Source organism: Oncorhynchus mykiss, chromosome 4 (genome assembly GCF_013265735.2).
Source record: "Oncorhynchus mykiss isolate Arlee chromosome 4, USDA_OmykA_1.1, whole genome shotgun sequence".
Classification (NCBI taxonomy): domain Eukaryota; kingdom Metazoa; phylum Chordata; class Actinopteri; order Salmoniformes; family Salmonidae; genus Oncorhynchus; species Oncorhynchus mykiss.
The window spans coordinates 23,632,720-23,650,582 of NC_048568.1; the positions used below are offsets into that span (position 1 = coordinate 23,632,720).

Consider the following 17,863-nt stretch of genomic DNA (forward strand, 5'->3'; position numbering starts at 1 on the left):
AGTGTAACATAGTGTTTTCCTCATTATTGAGTAGAGAGACAAAGAGCACAGGCTAGTTCTACATTGTAGAATATTGATATTATTGTCTCATCCATATTTATCAATATGTTATTGATTTGTTATGTCAGAGAATAGGTTTTCTGGGGTGAGGTAAGCATGACATCTATTTATAGTTCTACCAGTGTAGTTTATCCTGATTGACGATATTATCAGTTCATTAGCTTCTTGCATGTCGCACGTACTGTTACACTGCGTCCGTGAATGTGTGTGTGCGCGTGAGGTCAATGCTGTCAGTGAGCCATTGGGTACTTTGGTTGTAACTCAACCCTTGCCATCACCTGCTGATGGAAAAACACCAGCACTGCACTATTGTGTTAATGTGCACCAGCCACCATTAACACTGACCTGGTCAGGGCATCCCAAAATACTGGCATGGCCTTCAGTCAACTCTTCAACCAGACAGACGGGTAGAGGAATAACACTTAAGCTCTGTGTGTTTGTGCACGCATGTAGATACCTGCAGTGATCTTGTCATCTTCAGATCTGTGTCTGTATACATATTGTTCCTCTGGTTTGATTTCTTACGTAAGGTTATCCAACTTTTGGTATTCACTTTGATCCTGCTCCCTTTTCCATATTCCGTCTGGGATTTTTTTGTTGTTGTGTATTTTCTCATCGCTATTCTCAGAAAAGCTTTGCCAAGCTAATGGTCATAGTTTTGCATTTTCATAATCTAGAGTACTGATTATTAGCGATTTAGATATTTAGTCTGATTTAGTCTCTATTGAATGTTTCACAGTCTTAGAGGGGAGTCCTGATTAGTCAGTTATACTGTGGTAAATCCCATTGGGAAGGACGTAACGCTTATTGTTCATTGATTAAGGAAACAATGAAACATAACAGGATACCATGTTAGTTAAATGGGTCGATTTGTTTCTGTAAAACAACTGTGAGAAGGTCCATTTTTGTGACTTTTTTAAACTACATTTTACTCCAATGCATGACAATTAAATTATGTTGGCGCCATCTGAAATATAACTGATGCACACCACTACACTGTAGAAGGGAGATGATGAGCAAGTGGTGGCTGTGCGCTTGTGGCTCTCATTCGCACTACTGCTCGCTCTGTTTGCTACAAATATATGTTGTAACCTGTCACTGATCTTAAAGGGATGAGGTGAGATTTGGCGATAAACCCTGTTTTTACTGACCCAGAGTCAGATGAACTCATGGATACCTTTTTTATGTCTGCGTGCCGTTTGAAGAAAGTTGGTCATTCGGTCACTCGGTATAACATACTATGAGGAGTCAACGACCAATCTTATTCACCTGAAAACTGAAATCACATCCAATGGGCCAATGAATGCCTAGCCCGCCCTCGGAAGCCCCGCCTGCCTGGTTATAATTCCGGGGCTCGCATTCGTTTCCTTAATTCTTCGCTCTTCAGCTCGCCTGAAGGAAGAACTTGTCACACAAATTACTAACTTTTCAAGCACACGAAGACTATGAGATTCGGCTCCAATTTAGGTGTCTGTTAGTGGGTAGAGCGTACTCGCCCCCCTAGGTCCCTCAAACTCACCTGGATCTCGAAGACAGTTCCAAAGCATTTTTTCATTGTTCCCCTCTAATCAGGGACTGATTTTAGACCTGGGACACCAGGTGTGTGAGTTTTGGGTCTTGGTATCGTTTTTTGGTTTCAACTTGCGTTGGGCTGACTGTGAGAGAGATTGTGGTCTTCCCTACTTGGCTATAGAGAGTTTTCACAGTGCGAATCGGATGACATCAGTCCGGGCAGCCCAAAGTCCCGGCTTTTGAACCATTGGTGGTTAATGCGCCTTTGGTGGAGCTGTGTCATAGGGAGTCGGATCACCTGGCGGTGGATTGACCGTCTTCTCCCCCACAGCAGAGTTCCTTCAGGTTTGGGGGAAGATGTTTATATAAAGAGGATGCTGTATTAACGAACAACGGATTGCAACTTAGGCGCAACAATTTCCAACTTTGTTCGACATTTGAAGCTGCACAAAAAACACTAAGTCGTGGCTAGTATAGCCAACAGCTATATCATTCATAACTTTGCTAGTGTAGCATGTAGGCTAACCTAACATTAAATCAATGAGCCTCCACACAGTCAGTCAGTGGGGGAACGTGATCATTGCACCAAAGATTGAGCTACAACTGGCTAGGCAGTTGGTAGCCTAAATCCTGCCTGATGTTACTGCTGTTCCTAAAATCATTAACATATGTTAGCCTACTGTAACCACACACACAGTGTTTGTGTGTGTGTGTTAAGGTTGGGCGATTGTGTACAAGTCTACATCGCACGATTGCGATCCTCGATAGTCGATCGCTATTGGGAGGGTCTTTCTTATGGCTACCCATGTATTTCCACGGAAATATAAAGTTTATTTGGGAAGTAATAAATATTTTTTTAAAGCATTTATGATTTGCGTAAATGTAAGATACTAACTATTACTCTTGTTAAAAATATGAAATGGTATTACATTTGGTGAAGAGCACTTGTTTAGGACTCAAACTCAAAGTTTAGGACTTGAGACTTGTTGGACTGTCTTGACAATGGGACTTGAGTGCTAAGACTTGAAACTTACTTGTGACTTGTAAAACAATGACTTGGTCCCACCTCTGATTAACGTATCTTTACTTTTACTCAAGTATGACAATTGTGTACTTTTTCCACCACTACAATTGTGTGCAGGAAATGTAGAAATGTTAAAAGTGCTGAAATTTGTTTAGGTTGAATTGAACAGTATAAAACAATCAGAATGGAGAAAGACTCATTGAAATCACTTAGAATGTATGTGTTGAGACCCTGGAATCATTCACTACTCATAAAGCAAATGTGCAACTTTTATTATTGAAAAATGTAAAAATACCGTCATACTGTGATATAATAATTTTAACCATATCGCCCAGCCCTAATCTCGCAGGTTGCACATTTACCCTGATTACCACAGTTGCCTTGGTGTGCAGCATCAATTCGTGTGCATTATCAGGGTTCCCACAGTGTCCTGTGTGTTTGAGCCTTGGGCTTCCGTGGCAGAGTGCGAGTACACAGTTTCCAGGTTACGGCAGGTTTCCTGTGGGTTTGAGCCTTGGGCTGCCGTGGCAGCGTGCGAGTACACAGTTTCCAGGTTACGGCAGGTTTCCTGTGTGTTTGAGCCTTGGGCTGCCGTGGCAGCGTGCGAGTACACAGTTTCCAGGTTACGGCAGGTTTCCTGTGGGTTTGAGCCTTGGGCTGCCGTGGCAGCGTGCGAGTACACAGTTTCCAGGTTACGGCAGGTTTCCTGTGTGTTTGAGCCTCGGGCTGCCGTGGCAGTGTGCGAGTACACAGTTTCCAGGTTACGGCAGGTTTCCTGTGTGTTTGAGCCTCGGGCTGCCGTGGCAGCGTGCGAGTACACAGTTTCCAGGTTACGACAGGTTTCCTGTGGGTTTGAGCCTTGGGCTGCCGTGGCAGCGTGCGAGTACACAGTTTCCAGGTTACGGCAGGTTTCCTGTGTGTTTGAGCCTTGGGCTGCCGTGGCAGCGTGCGAGTACACAGTTTCCAGGTTACGGCAGGTTTCCTGTGGGTTGGAGTCTCAGGCTGCCGTGGCAGCGTGCGAGTACACAGTTTCCAGGTTACGGCAGGTTTCCTGTGTGTTTGAGCCTTGGGCTGCCGTGGCAGCGTGCGAGTACACAGTTTCCAGGTTACGGCAGGATTCCTGTGTGTTTGAGCCTTGGGCTGCCGTGGCAGCCTGCGAGTACACAGTTTCCAGGTTACGGCAGGTTTCCTGTGGGTTTGAGCCTTGGGCTGCCGTGGTTCATTGACTCTGGTTGATTCTATGCAGCGCTTTACCAAGTCATGACAGGTGTTCTGTTGTTTTGGACTTGTGGTTCCTTGTACGAGTTCTGACATTTCAGGCTCGCAATAAAGTATTGTTCTTGGAACCTTGGGGATACTTTTGCGCATAGCCAAGTTGCAGCAGGTTTGGTTCCCTATATGGGGCTCTTACAGACTTCTCTGGTAAGTATTAGGGAAAAAGGTGGCTTCTGTAACCCATTTTTGGAGCTGGTCGAACTTGTGTGTACTTGGGCTGCGGTGGACCTCTTAGTTTGGTATCCTCTGAGCTGGCTTGGGGCATGATTTTATGTCCCCATAGTATGTTATACCGTGTGACTGACTGAAGGTGAATGTATAGTTATGAATATAACTACTGTTCCCACAAGGAGGCAACGAGGTATAACATATTTGGGCCCCAAGCGTCAGGGGATTTGGGCTTGCTGAAGAGCGGTACTGAAGATCCTCCTTCAGGGACCAGTAGTTATATTCATAATGGTATGTTTCGCAAGACAAGTAGCACAATGACTAGAAGTCGACAGGAACAACTAACGCTAGTTAGCAATTGCACTAAGGCTAGTTAGAAACTTCCTTCAAACTGCATTCAGAGTAGAGGTCGACCGATTATGATAATTGGAGGACCAAAAAAGCCGATACCGATTAATCTGACAATTTTTTTTGTAATAATGACAATTACAACAATACTGAATCAACACTTATTTTAACTTAATATAATACATCAATAAAATCAATTTAGCCTCAAGTAAATAATGAAACATGTTAAATTTGGTTTAAATAATGCAAAAACAAAGTGTTGGAGAAGAAAGTAAAAGTGCAATATGTGCTAAGTAAGAAAGCTAACATTTCAGTTCCTTGCTCAGAACATGAGAACATATGAAATGTTCCTTTTAACATGAGTCTTCAATATTCCCAGGTAAGAAGCTTTAGGTTGTAGTTATTATAGGAATTATAGGACTATTTCCCTCTATACCATTTGTATTTCATTAACCTTTGACTATTAGATGTTCTTATAGGCACTTTAGTATTGCCAGTGTAAAAGTATAGCTTCCGTCCCTCTAGTTAGCGCGTGCTAGCTAGCTAGCCATTTCACTTCGGTTAAACCAGCCTCATCTTGGGAGTTGATAGGCTTGAAGTCATAAACAGCGCAATGCTTGATGCACAACGAAGAGCTGCTGGAAAAATGCACGAAAGTGCTGTTTGAAAGAATTTTTACGCGCCTGCTTCTGCCTACCACCGCTCAGTCAGATACTTGTATGCTTGAATGCTCAGTCAGATTATATGCAACGCAGGACACGCCTGATAATATCATCAACTATGTGTAGTTAACTAGTGATTATGATTGATTGTTTTTTATAAGATAAGTTTAATGCTAGCTAGCAACTTACCTTGGCTTACTGCATTCGCGTAACAGGCAGTCTCCTTGTGGAGTGCAACGAGAGAGATGCAGGTCGTTATTGCGTTGGACTAGTTAACTGTAAGGTGGCAAGATTGAATCCCCCGAGCTGACAAGGTGAAAATCTGTCGTTCTGCCCCTGAATGAGGCAGTTAACCCACTGTTCCTAGGCCGTCATTGAAAATAAGAATGTGTTCTTAACTGACTTGCCTAGTTAAAGGTTAAATAAAGGTATACAAAAATAAATAAAAAATTGGCAAATTGGCGCCCAAAAATACAGATTTCCGATTGTTATGAAAACTTGAAATCGGCCCTAATTAATCGGCCATTCCGATTAATCGGTCGACCTCTAATTCAGACACATTGGTCGAAAAGTGGCTTAATTGCCACAATCTGGGACTATCCCTTTAAAAGCTCATCTCGACAGAAAAAAAACAAAAACAATATTTTTCAGTCAGAATAAGTGTACTTATAAATAACATCTGGCAGTGACTCCAGCTTCCCTGGCAGACCAGTTAAAGCCCTATAGGCTGCCACGCACCGGGCCTGTGTGTGTGTATATAGCTCCTAATGACTGGCTCTGGGCTGCTGTTTGCAAAGCAGCAATTACAGTGCGGTTGCCACCGGTGATCTGTTGGATGTTTTCCTTGGTTGCCATGGCAGTGGTAGGAGGCGGTGCAGACAGCGGAGCGGAGAGTTCTGGTGCTGTTCCGTGTGATCTCCCTATTGTGAACTCACTCAGCCAATCAGAGCCAGAGAGACACACCCTTGTTGTCATTGGATGCACTAGGGAAGGTTGAATGAACTAAAACTCAGAATAATGAAAGGAGCCTAGCTATATCCAGGACACATTATGTAGATGTCTTATCTATGCTATTAGTTTTTATTGTTACACATTATAACACATGGCCTAATGTTTTGCACATACTTTCTTACTTTAACATAGGTTGAGAGCACTAAGGCAGCTGTTTTTCCAAATAGGATAGAAATGACCAAGTGTCATTATGCCAGGGGCCTGTAGGTGGCGACAGTGAGCTGATAGTGTTGTCCCATACACTTTCAGCTAATCTCTTATCTGTCCTTATCACTGTCCTTATCACTCCCATAGCCACTATGTTCCCACTTTCACTGGACATGGACAAACCAATCACCTCAATCATTTACATTGAATACCAACTTGCTTTGCTGGACTTCACTAATGAACCACTCAAGGACCTGACATGTTCAGTAGAGAGGAATCTTGTACAGAAGGATTGAACACTCAGGTTCCAAAAGCCAATATCTGTCTGGTGCATCATCCTGGGAGGGACCAAGCCAGAATAAAGACTAGACCAGTCCCATAGCTTCTCCATGTTAGCCAGTCAAATCTCCTTTCCCTTTTAGTAATATGAGTTTTCTATGTAAATCGTAATATGGGTTTTACAGTACCATGTTAGCCGCAAGTCTAATATGGTATTTGCAAGCGTGTCAATGTTTGGGTTTACCAATCTGAATGAACGGTGATTTGGGATAGCACAGCACATTAACCCAAATAAACATGCCAAACCAGAATTGGGTCCTACCATGTTATGAAAGGTTATTAGTGGGATATGAAAGGTATTTAGGTTCATATTCTATGTTGGAGTGATCTGCTGTAACTCCTGAGAGGCTTGTGATGATGCCCTCATAATTGTCTTTTGGTTTTGGAAAGACAAGCACATGTGCGCGCACACATGTACATGTACACACACACACACACACACACACACGCACACACACACACACACACACACACATACAGTACATGTACACACACACACACACATACAGTACACACACATTTTGGGGTCTGTGGCCCAAGCCCAGTTGTCCTGTAATTCCAGATTAACAGAACTCAGCAATAGTGAGACAACATTGGCCCACTACTCCTGGCCTAGCTCTGATGTTACAAGACTGAGCTGTCATTAAGAGATAGACATGTGCCATCTGCCACTGTGGCTCGAGACCTAGGACCAAACACACACACACACACACACACAGACACACACAGTCACAGTGCAATTTGATAAGGCTTTCCTCTTCTGACTAAATTATAACAGGGCTGTCATATGCCGTATTGTATTATATTACTGATGCTGGCTGAGTATACATGGTCTTTAACGACCTTTCTCTCTCTTTCTCTTTCTGCCTCTTCTATGTGCTGATAATGATGACTGACTGGGGATCATATTCAGGTAAGTCAACCCTCTCAGTTTTAACCTCCTTTTAACCTCTCCAGCAGTTCCTGGATTGGTCCTATGTGACATTTCAAAGCCCTAAGCTCCCACAGACCATGATGGCTCAACTGTTATCTGTCATTTAAGAGCGTTACTCCCATTTGAACCAAACTGAAGCTTTCCCCTGAGCTATTTGGTAGAATTACACTCAACTTACGTAACAGGGCACCTTTTCATAATCATAACTCCACATCTTATTGTCTGCTCCCTGGCATCCTCTTATCTTGGTATTATGGGATGTATCCATGGACGCCATGACTCGAACCTGAAAGCGGATCATCAACATTGTGATAAAGGGGATAGGAGAAGAGGCTTATGTTTGGTATTTGGTATTTTATTAGGATCCCCATTAGCTATTGCAAAAGTTCCTGGGGTACACGCAAAACAAGGAAACATGACATAATACATAACATTAATAGACAAGAACTGCTCAAGGACAGAACTACATACATTTAAAAATGACACATACAGCCTACATATCAATATATACACTCTAAATATCTAGGTCAAATAGGGGAGAGGCATTATGCCGTGAGGTGTTCATTTGAGCGATATGAGAGTTATATGAGTTTATACGAGAGTTCCATGCAATAATGACTATATAATACTGTACGCTTTCTTGAATTTGTTCTGGATTTGGGACTGTGAAAAGACCCATGGTGGCATGTCTGGTGGGGTAAGTGTGTGTGTCAGAGCTGTGTGTAAGTTGACTATGCAAACAAATTTGGAATTTTCAACACATGAATGTTTATTATGAATGTTTACACTCCTCGATGCAGTCAGCCAAGAGAGACTGGCATAGATAGTATTTATATTAGCCCTTTGATTACAATGAAGAGCAAGACATGCCGCTCTGTTCTGGGCCAGCTGCAGCTTAACTAGTTTTTTCTTTGCCGCACTGGACCACATGACTGGACAGTAATCAAGATAAGACAAAACTAGAGCCTGCAGAACTTGCTTTTTAGAGTGTGGTGTCAAAAAAGCAGGGCATCTCTTTTTTTATGGACAGACCTCTCCCAATATTTATAACCATTGAATCTATATGTTTTGACCTTGACAGTTTACAATCTAAGGTAACACCAAGTAATTTACTCTCCTCAACTTGTTCAACAGCCACACCATTCATTACCAGATTCAGCTGTGGTCTAGGTCTTAAGGAATTATTTGTACCAAATACAATGCTCTTAGCTTTATAGATGTTTATTACTGGCCACCCATTCCAAAACAGACAGCAACTCCTTGTTAAGGATTTCCGTGACTTCATTAGCTGTGGTTGCTGACACATACAGTGCCATGCGAAAGTATTCGGCCCCCTTGAACTTTGCGACCTTTTGCCACATTTCAGGCTTCAAACGTAAAGATATAAAACTGTATTTTTTTGTGAAGAATCAACAACAGGTGGGACACAATCATGAAGTGGAACGACATTTATTGGATATTTCAAACTTTCTTAACAAATCAAAAACTGAAAAATTGGGCGTGCAAAATTATTCAGCCCCCCTTAAGTTAATACTTTGTAGCGCCACCTTTTGCTGCGATTACAGCTGTAAGTCGCTTGGGGTATGTCTCTATCAGTTTTGCACATCGAGAGACTGACATTTTTTCCCATTCCTCCTTGCAAAACAGCTCGAGCTCAGTGAGGTTGGATGGAGAGCATTTGTGAACAGCAGTTTTCAGTTCTTTCCACAGATTCTCGATTGGATTCAGGTCTGGACTTTGACTTGGCCATTCTAACACCTGGATATGTTTATTTTTGAACCATTCCATTGTAGATTTTGCTTTATGTTTTGGATCATTGTCTTGTTGGAAGACAAATCTCCGTCCCAGTCTCAGGTCTTTTGCAGACTCCATCAGGTTTTCTTCCAGAATGGTCCTGTATTTGGCTCCATCCATCTTCCCATCAATTTTAACCATCTTCCCTGTCCCTGCTGAAGAAAAGCAGGCTCAAACCATGATGCTGCCACCACCATGTTTGACAGTGTGGATGGTGTGTTCAGGGTGATGAGCTGTGTTGCTTTTACGCCAAACATAATGTTTTGCATTGTTGCCAAAAAGTTCAATTTTGGTTTCATCTGACCAGAGCACCTTCTTCCACATGTTTGGTGTGTCTCCCAGGTGGCTTGTGGCAAACTTTAAACAACACTTTTTATGGATATCTTTAAGAAATGGCTTTCTTCTTGCCACTCTTCCATAAAGGCCAGATTTGTGCAATATACGACTGATTGTTGTCCTATGGACAGAGTCTCCCACCTCAGCTGTAGATCTCTGCAGTTCATCCAGAGTGATCATGGGTCTCTTGGCTGCATCTCTGATCAGTCTTGTCCTTGTATGAGCTGAAAGTTTAGAGGGACGGCCAGGTCTTGGTAGATTTGCAGTGGTCTGATACTCCTTCCATTTCAATATTATCGCTTGCACAGTGCTCCTTGGGATGTTTAAAGCTTGGGAAATCTTTTTGTATCCAAATCCGGCTTTAAACTTCTTCACAACAGTATCTCGGACCTGCCTGGTGTGTTCCTTGTTCTTCATGATGCTCTCTGCGCTTTTAACGGACCTCTGAGACTATCACAGTGCAGGTGCATTTATACGGAGACTTGATTAAACACAGGTGGATTGTATTTATCATCATTAGTCATTTAGGTCAACATTGGATCATTCAGAGATCCTCACTGAACTTCTGGAGAGAGTTTGCTGCACTGAAAGTAAAGGGGCTGAATAATTTTGCACACCCAATTTTTCCGTTTTTGATTTGTTAAAAAAGTTTGAAATATCCAATAAATGTCGTTCCAGTTCATGATTGTGTCCCACTTGTTGTTGATTCTTCACAAAAAAATACAGTTTTATATCTTTATGTTTGAAGCCTGAAATGTGGCAAAAGGTCGCAAAGTTCAAGGGGGCCGAATACTTTCGCAAGGCACTGTATATGGTTGAGTCATCAGCATACATGGACACACAGTGTTTATTTAATGCCAGTGGCAGGTCATTGGTAAAAATAGAAAAGAGCAGAGGTCCTAGAGAGCTGCCCTGCGGTACATCACGCCCAAGATATTTGTCATTAGAGAAGCTTCCTTTAAAGAAAACCCTCTGTTCTATTAGATAGATGGCTCTGAATCCACAATATGGCAGAGGTTGAAAAGCTATTAAACATGTTTTCTCAACAACAGGTTCTGGTCAATAATATCAAAGGCTGCAGTGAAATATAACAGTATAGCTCCCACTCTTCTTATTATCAATTTCTTTCAACCAAACTTAATTTGTGTCAGTGCATTACATGTTGAGTGCCCTTCTCTATAAGCATGCACGAAAGTCTGTCCGTTTCAGAGAGATAGCATTGTATTTGGTCAAATACAATTGTTTTTAACTTGTTTGCTAAGACCTGTTAGCAAGCTTATAGGTCTGCTGTTAGAACCAGTTAAGGCCGCTTTACCAATCTTGGGTAGCGGATTACTTGGGTTCTCTCCAGGCCTGAGGACAAACACCTTCCCCTAGACTCAGATTAAAGATAGGAGTGGCTATTGAGTCAGCTACCATTCTCAGTAGCTTTCCATCTAAGTGATCAATACTAGGAGTTTTGTCAATATTTTTCCCACCTCTTCCATACTAACGTTCCAAAAGTATATATTTTTAAAATTTATTTTGTACTTTTACCCCTTTTTCTCCCCAATTGGTAGTTAGTCTTGTCGCTGCAACTCCCGTACGGACTCGGGAGTGATGAAGGTCGAGAGCCATGCATCCTCCGAAACGCAACCCAACCAAGCCGCACTGCCCGCTTAACCTGGAAGCAGAGGAAACACCGTACACCTGGCGACCGTGTCGGTGTGCATGCACACGACAAGCCATAGGAGTCACTAGAGCGCGATGAGAGGGACATCCCTGCCGGCCAAACCCTCCTCTAACCCAGACAATGCTGGGTCAATTGTGCGCTGCCCCATGGGCTGCAACAGTGCCCAGACTCGAACCAGGATCTCTAGTGGCACGGCCAGCAACTGCAATGCAGTGCCTTAGACCACTGCGCCACTCGAGAGGCCACACTTTTTTTTTATCATGAATACGATGTCTCACTGTTTGTTATTGGCATTTCCTGCCTACGTTTGCCCACTTTGCCAGATGGATTTGTGATATATAAGCCATCTGATTTGATGAAAGATGGAGTTGAATTAGTCTTTCTACCCATAATTTCCATCATTCTTTATGTCATTGATCTAGGCTTCATAATACAGTTTCTTCTTATTTTTGTTGAGTTTAGTCATATCATTTCTCAATTTGCAGTACATCAGCCAGAGGTGTGCAGCCAGACTTATTAGCCTCTCCTTTTGCCCCATCTCTTTCAGCCATACAGTTTTTCAATTCTTCATCAATCCATGGAGCCTTAACAGTTCTAATAGTCAGTTTCTTAACAGGCCCATGTTTATCAATAATTGGAAGAAGCAATTTCATAAATTCATCAAGTGGAGCATCTAGATGCCAGATTACAGGCACTGGTTACAGGTAGAAGCTTCCACTTGAGTGGACAGCTTGATGAAAACAGTCAATATTCAGGTCCCCAAGAAAGTAGACCTCTCTGTTTACGTCACATTTCACACACATTATTTAGATACTGACTGTTAGCACTATAGCAACACCCCAAAAGCATAGGCTTTATATGAGCAGGTGAACCTGCAACCACAGCTCTTTAATAACACTTGACATGAGATCTTCTTTAGGGCCGATTTCACGTTTTTATAACAATCGGAAATCGGTATTTTGGGGCGCCGATTTGCTGATTAAAAAAACAATACACTTTTTTTATTTTATATATATATATATATATATATATATATATATATATATATATATATATATATATATATATATATATATATATATATATATATAATATATAGTTTTATACCTTTATTTAACTAGGCAAGTCAGTTAAGAACACATTCTTATTTTCAATGACGGCCTAGGAATGGTGGGTTAACTGCCTCGTTCAGGGGCAGAACGACAGATGTTCACCTTGTCAGCTTGGGGGATCTAATCTTGCCACCTTACAGTTAACTAGTCCAACGCAATAACGACCTGCCTCTCTCTCGTTGCACTCCACAAGGAGACTGCCTGTTACGCGAATGCAGTAAGCCAAGGTAAGTTTCTAGCTAGCATTAAACTTATATTATAAAAAACAATCAATCATAATCACTAGTTAACTACACATGGTTGATGATATTACTAGATATTATCTAGCATGTCCTGCGTTGCATATAATCTGACTGAGCATACAAGCATACAAGTATCTAAGTATCTGACTGAGCGGTGGTAGGCAGAAGCAGGCGCGTAAACATTCATTCAAACAGCACTTTCATGTGTTTTGCCAGCAGCTCTTCGTTGTGCGCCAAGCATTGCGCTGTTTATGACTTCAAGCCTATCAACTCCCGAGATGAGGCTGGTGTAACCGAAGTGAAAAGTCTAGCTAGTTAGCGCGCGCTAATAGCGTTTCAAACGTCACTCGCTCTGAGCCTTCTAGTAGCTGTTCCCCTTGCTCTCCAGGTGTAACGCTGCTTCGATGGTGGCTGTTGTCGTTGTGTTGCTGGTTCGAGCCCAGGGAGGAGCGAGGAGAGGGACGGAAGCTATACTGTTACACTGGCAATACTAAAGTGCCTATAAGAACATCCAATAGTCAAAGGTTAATGAAATACAAATGGTATAGAGGGAAATAGTCCTATAATTCCTATAATAACTACAACCTAAAACTTCTTACCTGGGAATATTGAAGACTCATGTTAAAAGGAACCACCAGCTTTCATATGTTCTCATGTTCTGAGCAAGGAACTGAAACGTTAGCTTTCTTACATAGCACATATTGCACTTTTACTTTCTTCTCCAACACTTTGTTTTTGCATTATTTAAACCAAATTGAACATGTTTCATTATCTACTTGAGGCTAAATTTATTTTATTGATGTATAATATTAAGTTAAAATAAGTGTTAATTCAATATTGTTGTAATTGTCATTATTACAAATAAATCAAAAAAAATCAGCCGATTAATCGGTATCGGCTTTTTTGGTCCTCCAATAATCGGTATCGGTATCGGCGTTGAAAAATCATACTCGGTCGACCTCTAATATATGTATATATATTAGTGCCATCGCAAAGTATTCAGATCCCTTGACTTTTTCCACATTTTGTTACGTTAAAAATGTTCTAAAATGGATGAAATACATAACAATCCTCAGCAATCTACACACAATACCCCATAATGACAAAGTGAAAACAGGTTTTTAGAAATGATCGCAAATGTATTAAAAATAAAAAACAAATATATTATTTACATAAGTATTCAGACCCTTTGCTATGAGACTCGAAATTGAGCTCCAGTGCATCCTTGAGATGTTTCTACAACTTGATTGGAGTTCACCTGTGGTAAATTCAATTTATTGGACATGATCTGGAAAGGCACACATCTGTCTATATAATGTTTCACAGTTGACAGTGCATGTCAGAGCAAAAACCAAGCAATGAGGTCGAAGGAATTTTCCGTAGAGCTCTGAGACAGGATTGTGTTGAGGCACAGATCTGGGCAAGGGTACCAAAGAATATATGCAGCATTGAAGGACCCCAAGAACACAGTAGCTTCCATCATTCCTAAATTTAAGAAGTTTGGAACCACCAAGACTCTTCTTAGAGCTGGCCACCCGTCCAAACTGAGCAATCGGGGGAGAAGAGAAGGGCCTTGGTCAGGGAGGTGACCAAGAACCCGATGGTCATTCTGACAGAGCTCTGGAGTTCTTCTGTTGAGATGGAAGAACCTTCCAGAAGGACAACCATCTCTGAAGCACTCCTTTATGAGCCTTTATGGTAGAGTGGCCAGACGGAAGCCACTCCTCAGTAAAAAAGCACATGACAGCCCGCTTGAAGTTTGCCAAAAGGCACCTAAAGACTCTCAGGCCATTATAAACAAGATTCTCTGGTCTGAAGAAACCAAGACTGGTACTATGATTAAACTCTTTGGCCTGAATGCCAAGCATCATGTCTGGAGGAAACCTGGCACCATCCCTACAATGAAGCATTGTGGTGGCAGCAACGTGCTGTGGGGATGTTTTTCAGCGGCAGGAACTGGGAGACTAGTCAGGATCAAGGCAAAGATGAATGGAGCAAAGTACAGAGAGATTCTTGATGAAAACCTGCTCCAGAGCGCTCAGGAATTCAGACTGGGGCGAAGGGTTGCATTCCAACAGGACAATGACCCAAAGCACACAGCCAAGACAATGCAGGAGTGGCTTTGGGACAAGTCTCTGAATGTCCTTGAGTGGCCCAGCCAGAGCCCGGACTTGAACCCGATCTAACATCTCTGGAGAGACCTGAAAATAGCTGTGTAACAATGCTCCCCATCCAACCTGACAAAGCTTGAAAGGATCTGCAGAGAAGATTGGGAGAAACTCCCCAAATACCGGTGTGCCAAGCTTGTAGCGTCATAGCAAAGAAGACTTGAGGCTGTAATCGCTGCCAAAGGTGCTTCAACAAAGTATTGAGTAATGGGTCTGAATACTTATGTAAATGTGATATTTCTGTTTTTTTATTTTAAAATAAATTAGCATACATTTCTAAAAACCAATCTCAAGGATGATCAATGGAAACAGGATGCACCGGAGCTCAGTTTCGAGTTTCATAGCAAACTGTCTGAATATTTATGCAAATAATATATTTATTTTTTTGTTATTTTTAATACATTTGCAAACATTTCTAAAAACCTGTTTTTGCTTTGTCATTATGGGGTATTGTGTGTAGATTGGTGAGGAGAAAAAAACTATTTTCAATACATTTTAGAATAAAGCTTTAACCTAACAAAATGAGGAAAAAGTCAAGGGGTCTGAATACTTTCTGAAGGCACTGTATGTATAAATATCTTCCCCATAATAATTCCTGTCTCTTCTATTAATGTTATATCCTTGTATTGCTACTGCTGTATCATCAAATGAATTATCTAAGTGAGACTCGGAAATGGCTAATATATGAATGTTATCTGATATTAACAAGTTATTGATTTTATTAACCTTATTTCTAATGCTACATATATTGACATGGGCTATTTTCCACCCTTTCTTCGGTAGCTTCTCAGAGATAGACATAATATGGAAAATAACAAACAAAGCCTTTTTAAACCTCAAATATACTACAAGTTCTCCTGCAACGGGGTGGTCAAATGAAGATCCCACGTCTATAGGTCTCAGAGGATCATACCTGCCTGTAAAGACAGAACGTCTGATCTGATGTACCAACATGGATGACATTATGTGGGTTTATTCAGGTTTACTGAGATGATAAATCCTCTATGATTATCTATTAATTCTCTTGATTTAATCTTTATTTATCTAGGTTAGCCTCTTTGAGATAAAATGTCAATTTCAAGAGAGAACTGTTCAGATAAATCATACCAATGCCAGGTACTCTATCTCTTTGTGTGACAAGTTATGTTACTAACCAGAGCGCTATATCAGCTAAGCAGCTAAATGTCAGCTACAGCTAGCCCAGCTAAGCCTCGTGCAAGGCTACTTACTTTACTTACTAGCTCATCTCTTATCTGTGTGTATTAGTGTTACCATTTCACATTGTTCCCTACAGAAATACTACACTGTACGTTTTATCTGTGAATGTGCTTTCTGGTACAGTACAATACAGACGTCTGAGATAGGGACATGGTAATTATTGTTGGTTATACAGGGCCATTGGAAGAGGGGCAATTCCACAGTAACGGAAGAGGGGCAATTCCACAGTAACGGAATTGCGCTGCCAAACAAAAAACATTGATTTCAAAGTTTAACAAATCATACAACTCTATACACAAGGACTACTTTTAACAATTTACACGGAAAATTGTACAAAAACACATTTACTGGAAGAACTGTGCAGATGCACAACGTTTGGTAAGAGAATTTTGGTAAAATCTCAGTTTTGTGTCCATGTTTTCCAAAACTCAGAATTAAGATTCAACGATGTCTGCAGAAATAATGATGTGTCAGCTATGACGTGACGGACTTTGAAAACATATATTTTGGTTATTGAACTACAGTAAGTGAAGTGTATTTACACCCGGTAACAGAATTGCGGTAAATGAATGTCATTCCTGATCTGTACTGCACAGAAATGCGTCATGATGGATATGAAGGTCATTCTCTTCATGGTGCTGTATCCTAAATAGGAACACAAAAGTAGAAATGTACAATATCCTCCTTTGCATATTTGCGTATTATTCTACACACTGACTATTAATTTAATGAGCTCTGCCCCCAAACGAGACAACATTTGGTTGGTCCGGACAGGACCAAATCTGAACAAATAGTAGACGTCTTTGTTTCACAAATTTGGACCTCAAAGTAAAGTATAGTAGAGTCACAGTATAAAGAGTCACAGGAGGTTGGTGGCATCTTAATTGGGGAGGATGGGCTCATGGTAATGGCTGGAGATGAAAAGGTGGAATCGTATCAAATACATCAAACACATGTTTGATTCCATTTGATTTACTCAATTCCAGCCATTATGATCCCTCAGCAGCCTCCTGAGTAGAGTACAGAGTACAATACATTATAATGTACTCAACTCTAGTGTGCTCTGTGTACTATACTGTATTGTGCTGAACTGTATACTACTTTGCTGTACTGTGCTCTCCAAACTTGTGAACCCAACTGTGGTTTGTAACTACAATGATTTCTATGTAACCAGTTGAATTGCGGAAATTCCATTTACCGATTTTTCGGAAATTTCGTTACCGATTTGGTAACGGGATTTAACGTTTGAATCACTTAATAATTCGTAAACAAAATGTATAAATTAATTGATAGGTCTACCTTTACTTGTCGGCTCTGTGAACTGTCATGATCCTCCCTTATGAGGGAGAGAAATCAGAAAATATCTTAAAGATGTGTAGATGTTTGGTAATGAAATGTCAAGGCACAAGGCAATGTTTCTTAAACAGGAGGCAGAAACATTTATTAGACACTGAATATAAGTGTTGATGTTAGTTGCCAGTGGTCTTTACTTCAACATTGTTGTTTTGATGTATTTCTGATATTTTCTGGTAGATGTTTTCTAAGACCCCTTTTCCATCTGTTTATCCAGAAATCAAAGCCTTTACTTATTCCTCATTTTTAGGATGGAAAATGGTCGATTTTTTTTTATATGCCTTAATTAAAAAAAAAAAAAAAAATATATATATATATATATATATATATATATATATATATATATATATATATACTCTTAGCTTCCATTTGACACCCAATTTGGCATGCTCCTATGAACTTCCCATGTTGCTGCTCACGGATCCTTTTACATGGAAATTACCAGAGTTAGATGTTGTGACGATCAGCTAGAAATATAGGCTGTTGGA

The 17,863-nt window shown here is 41.0% G+C and overlaps 1 protein-coding gene across 3 annotated transcripts in view; it reads left to right on the forward strand.

Annotated features, from left to right (window-relative positions):
- Positions 1 to 17,863, forward strand: part of nhsl1b (NHS-like 1b) — a 177,218-nt gene that overhangs the window by 90,271 nt on the left and 69,084 nt on the right. The gene's annotated exons all lie outside the window — the stretch shown is intronic.